Here is a 14,743-nt window from a genome sequence, read left to right as displayed (position 1 = left end):
CTCTTGAACAATTATGGTTCTCATTGAGATGACTCTGCAACATTTTAAAGACAATGTAACAAATACAATGACACCTGAAAATAGGAGCATTTAAAGAACTTCAACTCTAGGGAGTCCCTTCTCTACTTGTTTTTGTTGTCTGTCCCTTGTTTTTGAAGAGAACCAGTAACATCACAGGGTGATTTCTTGACTTGTGCGTGAATTGGATTTAAGTCAGGCAGAGTTGCACAAAGTTGTCAGCCTCACTCTCTCTTCCAGAGCCATTGAGGTCCAGTGGCAAGACAAAAGGATAACTGGTGATGGCCCAGGATGCAGTGGCTGAATTTCTCCACAAAAGTGGTAAACACTTTCATTGACCATTTATCTCTGTTTTATATCTTGTTTGATTTAATAATCAAAACGGTCTCTTGTAACTATGAAAAACAATTCACCAAAACTAACTTTTACCAGTGACCAATGTACTAGCATCAGTTATGTAAAATGACTCACTAATAGTATATCACCCAACATTGTTTTTCACGTCAGTCCCTTGGAATCAAGATTGATCATTGTATTTTATCTGATTTCTGATGTCTTGTAGTGTTGTTTTAATTTGAATTATTCTAATAATTATATGTATCATCCTCCTTTTCTGCTTTTTTTTCCTATTCTGTATATAGTTGATAGTATTATTTGTATACTATACAAATCATGTTTCTCTGAATTCTTCACCTGGGTTGTTTCTTACTGCCCAATAATACTCCATTATATTTTTACATCACAATTTGTTCAGACATTCCTCAATTGATGAAATTAATTTTGTTTCTAATTTTTTGTTATTTCAAAGAAAACTGCTATTAATATTTAGGTATATATCAAACCTTTCTTTTTGGGATGTATGCTTAATAGTGAGGTTGTTGGTTTTATAGACTCCGAACATTTTGGTAACTTTTCTTTTCCAGAACAATGGGACTAATTTATAGCTCCACCAACAGTACATCAGTATGTTTGTATTTCCACAACTCCTACAACACTGAATATTTCCCTCTATAGTTATCTTTGGGTATGAGGTGAAATCTGCTATTTTAATTAGTGATTTGGAACATTTTTCATGTGGTTGTTGATAATTGACATTTTAAAATTTTGCAAACTGTTCTTACCTTTTGACCAGTTTAGGGAGGGGAGAATTGGCTCTTATAAGGCATTATATATTTTCGTCAATTTCCTACATAGCTTGGATATCAGACATTCAATGGGGATGTTTGTTGCCAAGATTTTTTCCCACTTGTTTTCTAAGAGGAGAAACCTCTTTCTTTTTTAGCCATATGTACTTTCCAAAACATGTTAGGAAGGTTTCTCCAAAACTTTAACTTCTTGTCCTCAAAATAAAGAGTTTATGACAGTTTGGATTTTTAATGAAAACTTTGAAGCACAAAATAGGAAAAACAGATAAATACTGCGTTCTCTCCAAATTCTATTGCTTAATTAGTTTAACAAGCATTGAACCTCTCAAAGATAAATAGCACATAAGTAAGTAGGATGTATTAATCATTAATGGCATTGCTGTGGGCAGAGGCTGTGTTTCCTGGAAATGATTGCTGGAGTATTTAGAATTTTTAATAAAAATTCTTGGAAGCCTTGTTATCCATGTGGTGAAGTGGAAAAAGCATTATATTCTGGAATTGGAGGACCAGGACTTGAATCTTGACCCTCTAACTGTTACTATAGCATAAATCATTTTGGCCTATAGTTTTCTCATATGTAAAAGAAGGGCTTTGGAATAGATCAGGCGTTCTTAAACTTTTTATGTGTCCTTGGCCCCTTTGTCAGTCTGGTGAAGCCAATGGACTCCTTCTGAGGATAATGTTTGAAAATTCACAAGATAAAATACATGGATTGACAAAGGATGCCAATTATATTGAAATATTGTTATCAAAACATTAAAAAAAAATCCACAGACCCCAGGCAGAGAACCCTTGTCAATACCAGCTCTAAATTCTTTGAAGGGAAGAGAAATTCTCTCTTTTGAAGAACTGAAATCATCTTAATGAGCTGTCAAAAAGTAAATCAGATTACTACAGTGCCTTGCCCATCTATCCAGTACCTTGAATTTATTATTAGGTAAAAGAGGCATCATGGGGCAGCTAGGTGGCACCACACTGCATAGATCACTGGGCCTGGAGTCAGGAAGACTCATCTTCTAGAGTTCAAATCTGGCCTCAGAGTTTTACTAGTTGTATGACCCTGGGCAAGTCACTTAATCCTGTTTGCCTCAGTTTCTTCATCTGTAAAGTGAATTGGAGAAGGAACAGCAAACTACTTCAGTATCTTTGCTAAGAAAACCTAAATTATGTCATGAAGAGTTGGACATGACTGAAACAAGCTAACAGCAACAACAACAAAGGAGGTACCTTCCTTCTTATTCAGGGTTCTTACACAGAGTTTCTGCTTCCTCTTTATTTTTTTCACTCAAATAGTTCCTTATATATATATATACATATTGTTGAGCTTTCTTTCTTCCTATTCCCCATGTGAGGAAGTAAAACATGGATTAAGATCTCTGCTTTATCTCATATTAAAATAGAATTCCTCATATTTCAAATCATGAGGTTCCCCCCCCCTATCTTTTTGAGTCTTAATACCATTATTTTGATCCAATCTAGGCCAATCCAATCCAGTCCAAAAAAGTATTTATTAAGCACCTACTATGTATAAGGTGCTGAGCTAGAGACAACACAATGTTGTTTTATTAGGAAAAAAATAGGAAAAATTTTGAGAAGTTGTAATAATTATAGTATCCACTTTGAGCAGAGACCGTATTCCTTCTTCGATCTTCTTCCTACTCAAATAACTTTTAAAACATCTCCTCCTCCTCCTCTTCCTCTTCCTCCTCCTCCTCCTCCTCCTTCTTCTTTGCTACCCATGGTATTTGTTGCCAGCCTCAGTGTCTTTAAGCTTTAACATTCCCCAAACTAATCTTTTTCTTTGTTTGATACTATTACTATAAGAAAATCCCATTCTTTTATAGTTATTCTTACTTAATCCTTGCTTTTATCTTTTTAGCATTTTGTTTTCATGCATATGGTATATATAATTTCATATATACATGTATGCATGTATATGAATGTATGTATAGGTATGTATGTGTATTGTGTGTGTGTGTGTTGATTGATGAGTTTCCCAGGTTTCCATATTAACCTCTTTAGTCATTATAAAATCCTCCATTTCCTGGTGAAAACTTAGGAAGGTTTAATGATTTTCCTAAGGTCAAGGGACTAGAACTCAATTTTTTTATTTCTAGTTCAGCACTTAATTGACCTACTTTCCTCTCCTAATAAAACAGTCTATGGCATCTGGGATTCCCAGGGTCTCCATTGAAGAATTTGCTAGAACTAATTCAACTTAGCTTCCAAGATAAGGTACCATTACATACATTTGATGTGGCCTTAGACTAGCTAGGTTTGTCAAACCTTGGTCATTTTTCATTCTGTGTGCTTAAATTACATTCTATAATATTATGATCACTATTGTATGAAATATCAAAGAATGATTGCTCATATACTTTTTTTTGGATTACAGGAATATTATGATTGGTTGCTTCCCCCCCCCTTATTAAAACCACAAAGAAAGAACAATTATTTATGAATTTCATGAAGGACTGAATGTGCAACTGATACCTGCTATTGATGATTTGATAACATACAATTTGTCCAGTAGCCAAACAGTTTGCTTTTATTGTGTTTTCTAACTATGAGAGATCATTAAAGGCAAAGCCTATTATGACACTGTATACACACACACGCACACACACACACACACACACACACACACACTCCAATGGTCACCATGGGTCATACTACCAATGAAATGGTAGGTAAACAAATCTTTTTCTGGTCAAGAAAAAGAAAAACGAAACAGCACTCTGCATGCTTCATTATACAAGGTGAATTTCCACAGAAAGAATCCAAAAATGAAAATGGCTGCAATTACAACAGGAAGTGAAGGAAGAAGACTGGTGACAGTCTCGCTGAAAGAGATGGTTTGAGTCTGATCCAGATTTACCCACATGTGCTACCTTTCTGAGTCTTAAACCTTCATCTCTCAGGTGTTGATTTTCTCCTCATAATTTCATCCTTTCTTCCTGAAGTCTTTTATAATCTTCCACTAGTTTTCTTGTTTCAGTATCATTGAGTGAAACACTATGCAGTTTTGGCATAGGTCCATCTTGTTGAGATGCATTCAGTGGAAGAGCTTTGCTAGGCTCCATATTGATCAATTTATCATTTTCATGGGCATTTCAAATACACATCTTAATTTGGAATCCATCAGTTCGTCAGGTTTTGCTTCTTTCCACACAGCATCCATTTCTAAAGTGTTTGATGGAGCAAAAATCATGTGTACCATAAACTTGTGTTTACTTTTCTCATTTGGATCATATAGTCAAAAGACTGTAGCATTACTGAAACAGGTACAGTCAACCCTGAATCAATAATTTCACTGTTTGGCCTTACACAGTACTGATGAGGTACTGTTATCTTCACCTTGAAACACACTTTTCTGTCTGATGGGTTTGAAAGTTTTAGATTTGTAGTGACTATATCTGTGAAGGGGCCTTTAAATTTGAGGTTTGTGGCCAGGTTGAGGAGCAGGAAGTGCTTGTGCTTTGCCATGGCTCTGACAGTGGCCCCCATTGGAGAGAGAGCCCTGTTTTTTTGTTATTGTTGTTTCTTCAGTATTCTAAACTGTTTTTCATCTTAGAATTCAGGACTGTTTGTAGTTTTGAAGACTGATAGCTATTAAGTTGGAACTCCTATTTACAAAGTGTTGTAGGAAATTTGTTTCATGATATCCTGTTGAACATTGTGGGATATTTATAGAAAGAAGGAAGTTGGACTAGATAAAACAAGGACAATAGGATCTTTAGGTCTGTAAGGGATTGATCAAGGGAAGGCCCCAATCAATTTTATGAGTTTGGAAATGGTGTTATGAATCTTTATCTGGAATTGCATGTGTGCTCCTCAGCTTTTGTTTGGTGAATGGACATCAGTGACTGGGCCTGTCCCCAATATAAATTGGTAGTCTCATTGTTAGGATAGATTCTTGTGAGAGAAGCCCTTCCTCTCTGCTGGTCTATTAAAAAAAAACTATTAGACAACTTGTTTCTTCTTAGTTTTTGTTTTCATTTTCCCTTCTTCCTTTCTTCTAGTGATTTCTGCCCCAGAAATAATTAACAGTAGCTTTGTGGGGATATAAAGGAGAGGTAGGTATGTGCTTGCCCATGTTGCCTGGATAATGTGTCCCTGAACCCCAGTTTTTTGGGAAATTTCCTGTACCATGTTATTACTGAACCCTAGCCTCCTTACTTTTAGGTGGCATCCTGATTCTTGAATCCTAGCTACTCAGAGAAAGGGAAGTTTCTTAGTCAGCACCTGCCTCTGGAATTGACTTCCAAGAAACTCAAGTTTTACAATTTGGGAATTTACTCTTTTAAGCAAAGAAGAGGATTTCCTAGGCAATGCAATTCTGTAATCTAACCTTCTGACCAGGAGAGGGAGATTTCTTGGGCAGTTCCACCCTTCGAGTCTCTTCTTAAGTGACAATGAGTTCAAGAGTTTGGGGTCCAGAATTCTTTCCAGAGAAGGGAAATTTCCTGAGAAGCCTGCTTCTTGGGAAGAACAGAATCACCTAGTTTTGTAGCTGGGGAAGCAAGAGGCCTGGACTTTGTTCTCTGATGAGTTATTCAGACAGCAAAGGTTTGAAAGGAGATAGATTTTCTCTAGCATCCCTCAAAGTGTGTTTCCCTTCTGAGGGAGTCTAAAGTCTTTGGGGGTTTCTCTATGATAGAAGAGAGACTCACTGGAATGTTAGGATACTGCCTATCAGCCTCCAAAGTGTATTTCTCTTCCATATGTGGTCTAGAGAATGGACTGGGAGTAGAGAATCTTGTAAGAGCCTGCGGAAAGGTGGGATCCACCAGAGAGGTAAGACAGTTGGCTTTTATTAATCACCTTATATATTTTCTACATTTATTTATGGGCTTATGTGAATTATTTTGTGTCTTCTGTATTTTCTGTGAAATGAAATAAAGACTGCAATGTAGGATATTTGTTACTTTGAGTGCTTATATAGGAATTGGGAACTCTGCTACCCACATCTGTGGAAATTTAGATACAAACTGCACATAAGTTATATTTGGAGATTTCCTGGAACAAACCCTAGATTGGTGGTGGGGTGGGGGGAAGGGAAGGACTAACAACCCAAAGAGAGACTAATATTTTTGGGTTAGTTTTTAAGATTGGACCCAGTCTACATGAGTCCAAGAATTAGTGGGATAGAGTTATATCTGCACTTTAATGGGATGGGAACAGATCTTTTGAGTGTAAAACAAAAATAAATTTATCTCCCTTTTCTTTCATTACTAGGGTTGAACTAGCTCTCTAGGAGGTCTAGAAGTTGTTGGTAATGATTACTACCCCGTGCTCTTATGAAGTGAATTCTGTACTTTGTGGGGAGGAAGGAAAGTGTTCAAACTAACCATCACCATTATCCATGCTGAAATGGAATGGATAGTTCTGGAAAAGGAAACATGCCATTGTAACATATCTTGACCTCATGTAATCAAGGTTGGTGCTGTTGGACCATGTAATCTCTCAGTTTTCAAGGGGCAACGGTGGTGCAGAAGAGGACCCCCACCTCTACCTCTGTAATGATTCTCCAGGAAGAGGCATGAACAAAGGCAACCCTGGTCTTCTCCCAGTTTCTCCTCAAAAAAGTTGGTAGGAGGATTATCATGGAATCTAGTAGATGTTCTTTTAAGCCAGAATTGTTTGTAATTTCAAGAAGCAGAATGAAGGTCATGTTCTCTGGGGAGTAGCCATTTAGGGGAAAAAATGGTATAGCATTATAACCCCTAGAAAATTCCAAGAGGTTTCAGTTATTTATTGCAGTTATATAAACTAAAAACTCCTGGGCTGATGCAACTGAGAAAATAAAAATCTAAATTTAGAATTCTCTCAAAGCCCAGAGAGATGGCTGTAGATGATAATCAAGAAAGTTTGTACTCTGACTTCAAAATGTTTCTGAGCCTATGGAGAGAACCACATTTGTTCCCAAGGATGGCTTTCTTTCCTCTAATAAAGTTGTACTCCAAGGCCTCATTACTGTGTGGAGATGTGGAGCTCTCTAAGACCATGCCAGTGAAGCACAAGCTTTGGCAAGTCTTACTAAGCTAACAAGTCTCAATATCACATTAAAATGAGATTCCCTTGAGAGCTGTACCATCTAGCTTTTCTATTCATATGCCCAGTATTTAACGCAGTGCTTTTTACATAGTAAGCACTTAAAAGCTTTTTCATTCATTCGAGTATGGGTGTATTGTGTACTACATGGCTGTGTGTGTGTGTGTGTGTGTGTGTGTGTGTTTGTGTATATTTGATGTTTCTGTTCACTACTTGATGAGGCTCACTGAGGGAATTACAATTTTTAGCATTTTCCCCACCCCCTTTTGTTTACTTTTTATTCAGAACTTAACTAACACCAATTAAAATGAGCATTTTAGTCTTCAAAGTAGAACAGAAAAAGAGTATTGTAACTATGAGTCTTTCTTAGTCGCAGCTGGCTTTTCCTTTGAAGTACATAATAAATTAGACGTGTAACTTTCAAAGCTGTCCTAATTGTTTGTGTTTCCTTCTGGCCTTCCTTTTGTTCTCTTCTGTGGATAAACAAATGCTTCAATGACCCTCTTTTCTTTGATCTATATGCTTGTTGCTAAGGATAAGCCTGACTAATTATGGAGAGTTTTATTATGAGGCTGGCCACAGTGTGACTATAGTTTGCTAAATTACAGGTGTAATTGGTATTGGTGAAAGTAGTACCACTGGTGATAAAATTTTTGAATCTCTAAAATATTAAAAGGTTACTTTGTTTAATATTTTTTTGATAAACAAGATGACAGAAATGATAAATTTACATAACTATATACATAACACACACACATATACACACTCACACACATATATTATATATAAATTTTAATGAATTAGGGTCAAGGGCAGTTTGTAGCATTAAAAGATCCTAGCACAGGAAGTTGTTGACAGATTTCCCAGAATCATACTGGCACTGGGGGTAGATGGTGGGGAGTGACGTCTTACTTGGATACTGCCATTACACCAATTCACTTGAAGGTTAGAGAAATACGTTTTTCTTTGAGGAAAAAAATCAATGAAGAACAGCTTGAGCATTTAAGCATAACAGGGATGGGTCAAGCTCGGCCTTTATGGGCATGCACAGTGTGTTTGACTGATGCAGTGTCCCATGTGGGCTTGAAAGTGCACTTAGTCATAACTATTTCTGGTCTGCTCACCATGGTGGTGAAACAATAGACTTTTGATTGACTACTGAGCCAGAACTGGGCATATATTCAAAAGTCTCTAACTGGCCAAGGAGCTCTCTCTCTTTCCTGCCTGGCTGGCTTAAGTGAGGAAGCTATACTGTAAGCCTCTAGGTGGAGAGAAGCCTTGGACTAATGTTCTAGGCACTGGAGACTAGGCCAGAGTTTGTGGCTGACCAGTTTTTGTTCACCAACATAATCTCAAGGAGACACTGGGGCCCAGCTTAGCAGTGGAGTGACCCTGTAGCCAACATGTTGAGTGCTATAAGAGGGAGAGACTGCTTCATTGGCTTTGCCACATTTGGAAGTGAAGTAGATGCTCTGCAGGAATTGCCTTAGGTCTCAGCTCACTCTACCCAAGTACTGAAGTGGTATATGGAAGAGTGTGTCCCAATTCAGGGGACTATTTAATATTTCTGTTCTTACCATATCTTTCAGTCACTATCTCTTTGTCAAAGCTAATAGCTGCAATTGGCTAAATGATACTGGGGGCACTAATCACTGGTGATTGATGTTGGGGAGAATATACCAAAATGGGACTTTGAGTACATAACATTAGAGAATCCCCTTGCCCTTCAGGGCTACTCCTAGAACCCTTAGCAAGAGATGTTCTACCTCTGAGGAGACCCAACTCATCTATATGACTGGGAATTAGGAAAAGGACCTCTCAGACTTTTAAAGGCTACAGAGGGCTTTATACGCACATTTTATTTGATACTCTTGACAATCCTGAAAGCATTATTATCCTTATTTACAGGTGAAGAAACTGAGGCTTAAAGATGTCACATTACTTGCTTATGGTTCTATAGGTAGTAAATGACAGAGCCTAGGTCTCCTGATTCCAAGTCCAGTATTTGGTCAAACTGCCTCAAATCAAATCTAGTTTTCCCAGTAGTTTTGTTGAGTAATGAATTCCTTCTGCAATGATTTGTAGACTTGAGTTATTCAGACACTAAATTGCTGTATGCATTTGGTCATAAATCTTGCTTATCTAAGCTATTCCATTGCTTCTACTTTTCTATTTTTACTCAGTACACGAGGGATGCAATGTGGTATAATAGTAGTAGTTTTGGATAAAGAGGATCTGGGTTTAATCCTGGTTCTGCTACTTACTTGTATCTGTGTGACTTCAGACAAGTCCCTTTCCCTTTAAGGCAAGGCCATTTCCAGTCATCTTGACTTAGGTCTTGCCACTGGACTCTGATGACTCTGGAGGAGAGAGTGAGGCTGATGACTTCGCCCAGCTCTGCTTCACTTAAATCCAATTCACTTGCAAGTCAAGACATCACCCTCCTTTTGTGATCAGTCCTTTTCAGGCCTCAAGGTGGCTTTACACATTGTCCAGTAGCTCCTTGACTTCTGAATCATGATGAATATAAATCACTGTTTGATGTGTCTTCACCTTATGGTGTCTGAGCTGAGCTGAGCTGAGAATGAAATGAAAGATGAACCCCAAGATACTGTACTCTTACTAATTAAAAACACTGTTGTCTCTAGAACAGAACAAGCTGTCAGAGCTCCCTGCTGGCATTGTGGGAGTCAAGCCGTCTCACTACTAGAGTGGCAATCGGGGGTGCAGTGGAGAGTGTTGTTTTTTCATTTGCCACCAGCTGCTCTGCTTGGTTTTGATTCCATCATCATCTTCATCATGCCCTGACCACAATAACTTTAGCACCAGAATCTCATTATCACAGAGATTGCTTTAGCTTTGCTGCTAACACCTCATCATACCTTCAGTTTATTTTGTTTCTCTGATCAGATGAGTGGAGGGTAGAGCAAAAAGAACTCCTATGCCCTCCCTCTATAGAAGATTCAAAGTCACAGCCTTCTCTTCGTTTGCCACCAACTGTTCTGCTTGGCTTCAACTCTACCATCATCTTCATCATATCCTGGCACTAGGTGCCCTCCAGCACTCCCTCCTCTCCCCCCTATACAACTTCCATTTGTATATTGTCTTCCCTTAGATTGTAAACTCCTTGAGGGCAGGGGCTGTCTTGCTTTTTCTTGTTTATATCCCCAACTCTTAGCCTAATGTCTGTGTGCTAAATCAATATGTATTTTGTCTTTTCTTAAACCTATAGTCAAAGAGACCTAAATTCAAATCCAACCTCAGACACTAACTAGCTGGATGACCCTCTGGGCAAGTCACTTAACCTCTCTCTACTTCAGTTTTCCTCAAATATTAGATGGGAATAATAATAGCACTTACCTGCTAGTATTGTTGTTAGGGTAAAATGAGATGATATTTGCAAAACATTTTGCAAACCTTAAAGCATTATATAAATGCTGGTTAAGTATTATTATTACCTAGATTGGGTAAAGTAATGTATGTGAAAGTACTCCGCAAATACAAAGTGCTAGATAATGTAAGTTATTGTTTTTATGATTATGCTTTGATTTATTGCACTGGTCACAATGCCACTTCTGGGATTTTTTTTTTTACAAAAAGTATATGCTTATATTCTTAATTATGCTACACATTACAAAGAATATTCAGGAGAAATGATATAAAGTCAAAACTCCTCAGCCAAGCTAGATTAATAATAGTAATAATAATAACATTACACAGCACCTACTTTGTGTCAGACACTGTGCTAAGCACTTTACAATTATTATCTCATTTGAATAAAATGTAATTGAGAAATGTTTAGCAAAATAAATAAAAATACAATGATGTAGATAATGTTATTTTGTAGTTTTTTAAGTTAACATGTGGCCAGCAGAGATCCTTTTCTGTTTGAATTTGATACCACTGAATTATAAAGGAACTTAGGGTAATAGATTTAGAACTAGATGGGACCCAGGAGGCCATTTAGTTTAATGCCATCATTTTACAGATGTTGAAACTGAGGTGCAGGGAGGTAAAGTTATTTCCCAAAGTCACACATGTAATGTAAGTGGCACCAGGAACATCCAAACTCATTTTCTGCCTCCAGCTCTAGCATTCTTTCCACGGGAGTAGAATATTATCAAAGAACTCTCTGAGTGAAAAAGAATCTGGGCTGGTCATCTGAAAAGATCAATGGATAATTGATGGACAGTGCAAGTGCTCCACTGGTCCTCTCTCAAGTGAAAAAAAACTTAAGAAATGTCCCCAGTGTGTGTGGTAAAATTATAGGACACAAACAAGGGTCATACAGAATGGGTGAGCATGGGTGGGTTGTAATCTTCCTCTTTGGAAGGAATCTCCAGCTTGATGAGATCACATTGGAATATTTGAGCATGTAGCCATCAAGCCTTGCTTAGTACTTTAAGTTTGTTTAGTGCTTCTGGAGATATGCTTATCTACAAGCCTAGAACAGGAATATTGAATGCCAATGCTTTGAGCCATCTGCTGCCATGTCCCGAGGGAATTTTTTTTTTTTACAAGACCTCCCTGACCTACTCTTTCTAGCTGTTCAAATTGCCTTAGTTATTGTGCAGAATGCCATCTTGGTCTAGTTTCTTGAAATGGATGTGGATTGGACATTCATGTAGAAAAACTACCTGAAGTGCTCAAGCTATTCATAAACCATCACCATGAGTTACCTGCCTGTAAAGGATGACTTTTATGCAAAATCATGTTGTTATTTCTGGTAGTGACAATCACACTATCTAGACCACAAAATACATAGTACATTATGACATTATTTGATTGAAAGCTTGGCTAAGGGCAATGTCTAGTAGCTTAGAATTTTTTTGATACTGGGGAAAAAAAACAGTCTAAATCATACAGGATCATATGGCATAACTTGCTAAGGCTATTTATTTTTCAACAGGAAGCAATCAAGAAGCCTTGATCAGGCATTCATTTTTATTTTTTCTATGACCAGTACAGGGGAGGAGTTTTATAATTGTGGTAGACTTTTCAAAATGGCTTGAAGCTCTCCTAGTTATTACATCTGAAATGTTTCTGAGCCAGTTATTTACAACTAATTTTCATGCATGATTGTTTCTGATGATGCCTAACCCTTGGCCATAAGCCTGGATCTTACTGTTGGAACTCCAGCTTGGCTCCTCTTTGGGATAGTGATGGAGTTGCCACCCTTTTCAGACTGAGGAGTCAGGGAAGCATTGGTCAGAGCATTTGAACCAGTAAGTATGTGGTGACTGATTCCCAGGGCTGGAGTCACATGGTACCAGATGATATTTCCTGAAAAGGCATTTCATTTCCCAGTCATTTAGGAAATGTAGCTAGGTAGACCAAGTTTTAGAGCAAGGGTTAACAGAATTTTCTGTGCCCTGTCTCTTCCCTTTCCTCAAGAGCTCAAAAAGGTCATTTATGTTCATTCATTCATTTTAATTTTTATTTGCAGTTCCTAATTTTCTCCTTTCCTCCATGCCCTCCTCTAAGAAATATGATACCTATTTTATGTATGAAGTCTTTCACAGTTGATAATTATCACAATATTGCTATTACTGTGTATGTTATCCTAGTTCTGCTCACTTCACTTTTTATCAGCTCATATAAGTCTCCCCAGGTTTTTCTGAAATCATCCCCTTCATAATTTCTTGTAGCACAAACTCATTATATTTGATAATGTGCCTTTAATTTTGAATTTTGATGACTACATCTTTAAATAAGAGAATTCATAGAAGAGGACTTTGTAGACCTTATATTGTTATATAAATGCCACCTATCTTTGCTAGTATTGTGATTTCTATTTATTACTATTCCATTCTGCTTCTGTCCTCCTTAAGCCTCTCTAACTGACTTGAGAAGACACCTTCAGGGAGAGACAAACTATCATGGGTCAAGAAGGTGAAACCACCAAAATAACCACCTTTTCCTAGATCTTAGTGAAGAAAGCCTAGGGCCTTGAGCCCAAGAGACCTGGGAATAGCAGTATTACCCAAACCATTGGCCCTTGAAGCTGTCATTGAAGGGAGCAGACTTTGAGGAAAAGGGGCCTCTGATCCCTGCCACCACCAACAGTACTGTGACCAATTGTCATTGATGAGAAGGTAAGCCCAAGCCTCCCCATGCCAACCTGAAACCACAGAGCCAGCTTCTATTCTTATCCTTGAAGTCAGAGTCCGGGAAAGCCACCCTTGTGGAAATGTGACTAGGCAATTTCTTCTGTAGATGCTACAACTCCTGTTTCCTTCCTGCTGAGGACTTGGAAAAGAAAATTCTCAACACCAGAGTCCTGGGACCTGTCAAATTGTTCAACATCAAAAACTGATGTTGTTTTATTAAAGGAAATGCCATTAAAGAAGTTGGATTACCATTGAGTTGGCTTCTGTATGCTAAGGTCTTTCCATCTGACTTGAAGCTAAAATCTCCTGTATGTTTATAGATGAGGAAACTGAGGCTCATAGAGGAGGCAAATTGACTTGTCCAAAGTCACACAGGTAATATCATAAATAGGACTTGAACCTAGGCCCTCAGACTCCAAAGACAATGTTCTTTCCACTTTACACACAATCCAGAGTAAAGAGAGATCATGTGGCATTACTATGTTGATAAATTGTAAAATGTTTCTCCCAGGGGGAATTGATTATAACAGAACCAATAGAAGTATCTTTTATGGAGCCATATGATCATTTTCTGGTTACCCCTATTGAAGATAAACAGTAACACTTCCATACCAATGAGGAGAACAATATTTATACTTTGGTCACTGTAACTGCATAAATGCAATACCTGGCATTTCTATTCTTATTGTCACAATGCGGAGAAAGCTTCTTTCTGGAAGAATACCTTCTTGTTGGATAAAAGATTATGTTAACTAAGGGGGAAAGAGTGTCATTTATGGGGGTGGGACAGGGTATGGTGCAGTACAAATCAATGTTTTGATTTTTTTGAATTCTTGTAGTTGTGTGCTGCAGTGATTTTACTTAGAGTTTGCCTAAAGTAGTTACATAGCAATAAAGACAACTCCCCCCCATTTCCTGTCTGTTGTATTGAAAACTCCAATCAATTATTTTCTCCGAGGTAGAAATGCAACAGCTCCTTCTATAATCAAAAGTCATTATTTCATACTTTTAAAAAGTCCTCATCTTCATTTTTATTGTAGCCCTTTCATGAGAACTGGATTGTGTCTATATGACTTATCAAAATTCAGATATTTGGAAGCATCCCTGTGTGATTGAATTTTGCTATATTCAGAAGAATGCTCAGTAACATTTCAGCATTATGGCTCAGATTACCAAAATACCAGTGAATCATGTCCAGTGGCCTTTTCCACCCTAAAGGCCATGAGTAGATAAAAATAGACAATAATTCGGAACTAGTCAGGAAAGAAGATTCAGTGCAGTGACGCCTAAGTTCAGAGCTTGTGTCAAAGACAGAAGAAGAGAGATGAAAAACAAGCATAATAAAATTGAAGACCAAACCCACTGAAAGGGAAGGCACTGAAAAAGAAGATAAAAGAAGAGAAATAATGTACCATT

General features: G+C 37.7%; 1 pseudogene; it reads right to left on the bottom strand.

Moving 5' to 3' along the window:
• Positions 1-3,873: 3,873 nt before the first annotated feature.
• LOC114051237 lies at positions 3,874-4,649 on the bottom strand (annotated as a pseudogene).
• Between the last annotated feature and the right edge of the window lie 10,094 nt (positions 4,650-14,743).

Source organism: Vombatus ursinus, unplaced genomic scaffold, assembly GCF_900497805.2.
Source record: "Vombatus ursinus unplaced genomic scaffold, bare-nosed wombat genome assembly UNPS02014802.1, whole genome shotgun sequence".
Taxonomy (NCBI): Eukaryota; Metazoa; Chordata; class Mammalia; order Diprotodontia; family Vombatidae; genus Vombatus; species Vombatus ursinus.
Note: the sequence above shows the minus strand (reverse complement) of the source record. Positions and strands in the feature narration are given on the sequence as shown.